This window comes from Pteropus vampyrus, unplaced genomic scaffold, assembly GCF_000151845.1.
Source record: "Pteropus vampyrus isolate Shadow unplaced genomic scaffold, Pvam_2.0 Scaffold123, whole genome shotgun sequence".
Taxonomy (NCBI): Eukaryota; Metazoa; Chordata; class Mammalia; order Chiroptera; family Pteropodidae; genus Pteropus; species Pteropus vampyrus.
In genome coordinates this window covers 2,555,655-2,559,534 of record NW_011888904.1, presented here as the reverse complement: position 1 = coordinate 2,559,534, position 3,880 = coordinate 2,555,655, and the positions used below count along the sequence as shown (strand labels likewise).

The 3,880-nt window shown below is 41.0% G+C and overlaps 1 protein-coding gene and 2 long non-coding RNA genes across 3 annotated transcripts in view; all 3 read right to left on the bottom strand.

Moving 5' to 3' along the window:
- The window catches only part of LOC111743814, a 3,221-nt gene extending 2,793 nt beyond the window's left edge, over positions 1-428 (bottom strand). The window contains exon 1 of the long non-coding RNA XR_002781891.1: positions 19-428. This is a non-coding gene — a long non-coding RNA (uncharacterized LOC111743814). The remainder of the gene's footprint in view (positions 1-18) is intronic.
- The window catches only part of NANS (N-acetylneuraminate synthase), a 20,933-nt gene that overhangs the window by 12,750 nt on the left and 4,303 nt on the right, over positions 1-3,880 (bottom strand). The window lies entirely within an intron of this gene.
- LOC111743813 lies at positions 1,919-3,778 on the bottom strand. Its single transcript, XR_002781890.1, has 2 exons — positions 3,484-3,778; positions 1,919-2,009 (listed from the first exon to the last, which is right to left on the bottom strand). It is a non-coding gene; the product is annotated as an uncharacterized LOC111743813 (long non-coding RNA).

Below are 3,880 nucleotides of genomic sequence, written 5' to 3'. Positions count from 1 at the left end.
GTTACAGCATGGATGAACCTTGAAAACATGATGCTACATGAAAGAAGCCAGACATAAATGACTTAAAATCGAATAACTGACATCTCTGTTTTAAGATTGACATCTCTGACATAACCTGATTCTACGTATATGCATTGTCCAGAATAGGCAAATTTACAGAGATGGAAAACAGATTCATGGTTGCCTCAGGCTGGGAGAATTGGAATGAGGAATGACTGCTAATGGGTACAATTTTTCCTTTCAGAATGATAAAAATACTCTAAAATTATGTTGATTGTCATGCAACTCTGTAAATGTACTAAAAACTTTAATTGTATACTTGAATTGGGTGAATTGAATGGTAGGTCAATAAAACTGTTATTTAAAAAAAAAACAAAAAACGCCTCTCATTAGCCACTACTAGAGGAATGATGTCATCACACATTACGTAGCCTCTGGAAAATGCCACTGTGAGAGAATGACAGTGAAAAAAGCAAATGACATTTGAGTACCACAAAGATATCTAGTTCTGACACTGCGAAACTTCTGAAAGTTCTCACGAATCCCCTGATGGGTTCCCGGACCACACTTTGAGAACTAGTTTGTTTATTTTTGTTATTTTAGTTTGTTATTGTTGTTTTTAGCTGTCACTGCAGTGAAATTCCCAGATGACATTTCTTCCACTTCTCCTTGCTTTGGATGGATTCAATGCTAGGTATGGTCAGGTTTTAGGAAAACTGTCCCGAGGAAGCAACTATATTGTTCCTAAACCACTGAGGCTAATTATTTTTAACAAACCATTCAGGACTTAGTTCTCCAAACGAAAGTACTTCTCAAAGTAATTATTCTGGGAAAGGCTATATGCTTATTCCGAAGACAAGACTAGGGATCCAAAATACTTCTGTACTCTTTTTTGGAAATTCTCTCTAGAGCCTGTTTATGGGTCATGCAAAGACAAACCTGTATCCTTACTGACTCATTACTATGTCAGTTCAGATCAAAGGTTTCGCCTAGGAATTTTGAGTCTATTCATATTTGGCACAAAAACAAGCAGCAGTTTCCTGAACCCAAACCTGCCCTCTAAAGATGAGGACTTGGCTGTCCCTGAGTGTCTGAGTCTTACAGGCCATTGCCAAAGAGCAAGCCCATAAGGTTCTGAACTCCACAATGCTTGAAACAAGCAAGTAATGAAAAAATGTCATTTCTTGGGTATGAACTTCCTTCCAACAAGGTATTTACTAAGCACATACTATGGGCCAACACTGCGCCAGCATCTGGGTTCACGGTGGTGAACACACAGACATGGTCCTGCCCTGAGAAGTATGCTTTACATATGTGGTCTCTCCTGCTCCACAGGACAAGCCTGCACAATGGGCATTTTTAATCCATCCACCTGCCCTTTACCCATGAGGAAACAGGCCGCCTGGAGAGACGCAAGAAGAGTGTGGTGAGGAGGGCAGGCTGGAGTCCCCTGGGTCCACAGCAGCCTCTGCTGATGAGTAGCTTTTGACTCCCTCTCTCTGTTTCAATATCCTCATTTGTGAAATGGGGATAACACCCGTCCTATCTCAAGAGGTTGTTAAGAGGAATAAAAGAGTTGATACATTTAAAATCCCTAGCACAGAACTTAATATATCAGAAACACTCAAGAAATATTAAAGATTCTTATTCTTGATCACTTGGTATGTTAATGACAGAACCAGAAACAACACTTAAACTCTTTCTGACCCCAAACCCACATTCTTTCCTACTTAACCTTTTTTGACTTACAGATCCTTTTAATGATCTGATAAAACCCACTAGCTCTTTTGTTTGGCTCATTCATTCATTCTACTACAAAGTGCCAGGCACTGGGGATATGGTGGGACTAACAGTCTGGTAGGTGGGAGCGATAATTAACACATCATGACAGAAGTAAAGAGCACCAGAACAGAAAGAACAATGTTAACAGAACAGAGTTTAACCAGGGCAAAACCAGCTGTGTGACACTGTACAAACTTCCCAGCCCCTCTGAGCCTCCATTTCTTCATCTGTAAATTGAAGCATATAGAGATAAAATATATTACTGTATGTGAAAACACTTGGTAAACCATATAATTCAAAAATTGGAAATTACAATTATAAAATGCACAACTATACCTGAAGAATGTTATGCTTATGAATCCTGTGACTGAAGGAATGAATTTGGGCTACAGTACTGAAGCCTGGACTTGTCGAGTCTCCCGAAGGTCTCTGCCTCCCCACCTTTTTTTAAACTATCAGTGGCATAGGCTGGATTTATGCTTCTTTGGACTCAATTTACAGATACATTTTGGGATTGGAACCATGGCTCAAAGGGTCAGGGGCCTAGAGAATGAACTGGGGTCACTTCAAATATTCTGGTTGACTAGAAGAATCTCCAATATTTCAAGAGCCACACAGATGTTCTTAGGTTTCATCTAATGATCCATTCCTGCAAAGCTATCCTAAGGAAAGAACCCAAAACACAGAAAAAAAGACGTTCATCTCAGTATTATTTATAAACACACACACAAAAAGCATTCTGCATGTCCAGAAGTAGAGAAATAATTAGTAGATTATAAATCCCCAAAAGAATTATTGTAATGGCTGTGTGTAGTGCTAGATGCGTGCTAGCATAATTGGGGGGATCACTTCATAAAATATATAAGAAAAATCAATCAATCAATCAATCTTCAAAAGAAATATTACGCCGCTACCAGAAACTTTAAGCACAAGATGTAAGGAGTTATATGCCAATTATATCTCAGTAAAGCTGGGGGGGAAAAAAAACAAGATATGGGTAAAAGCTTGTGGTATAATGATAACTGAAAAAAGTATACATGGAATGAAATATTCACAAATATAAAAACCAGGCAATAAAATATGCATATAAAAAAGACTTCAGGAGGAAATAAAAAAAAAAGGAACTGCCATATAGGGATTAAGAGTCAGTTTTTTCTCCCCTTTATCCTGTGATATTATTTTATAATTAATATTCTTTTACATTCTAAAAAAGAGCACATGAAGGACTCTTGAGAAGCCAGGACACAGAACAGATGGGACCCGAGACCTGGCACCAGCTAGCCTCTTCCAGGATGTCAGCATGGCCACTCCCTTCTGGATGACGCCAATGCCACCCCACCCAAATCAGCCAAGGCCACTCAGCAAGGGGTGGACACCTGTCGGAACTGAGTTTTCCACTAGGGGGAAACTGGCCTGGCAGGAGTTTCCCACAAGCTTGAGGGACTCTGAGATTCCAGTGTGGCTGCCCCCTGCTCCCAGAGACAACTTGTTTTGAAAACTATGGTACTCTTCCCCCTCCGGCCTCCCGTTTAGTTGGGTGTTTATCTGGTTAACACTATGGGGAGCTCCAGATTCAGAAAGCACAAAAAAGTCTAAAGTGAGCAAGGGCTGCGGCGCTGGCTCTAAGCCAAAAGCCACCAGGCCACCTGCTATGCTCTGAGTCTGTTAAAGTGACAAATGACATAGTGGCAGAGGGCTCACCTCATCCATGCCAGAGGCAGTGAAGAAGATGCCAACCTCCTCAGCATACCTCTGCAGCTCCTTGTACTGCGCATGGCTGAATTCCAGGTGGCGCTTGTGTTCCCCATACGTCTTACCCCAGGAATGCTTCGAAGCATACGGCCTCTCCAAGGCTTTCCGATTAAACTTGTACTCCAGCTCACTCTTCTGGAACTTGGCACAATCAGCTCCACACTCCTGCAACACACATTAGGGCTTTTTCCAATGACCCATCGTGGATTCTCAAAGAGAAGAGAAATGTTGGGGCAACTGCTATGACATTATTATCTATAAAAACAATGCTGATTTACAGAGGTTGGTAAGAACCCCTAAAGAAGAGGAACAGGAGATGCAAAAAGTCTTAAAGGAAGAAAGGTCA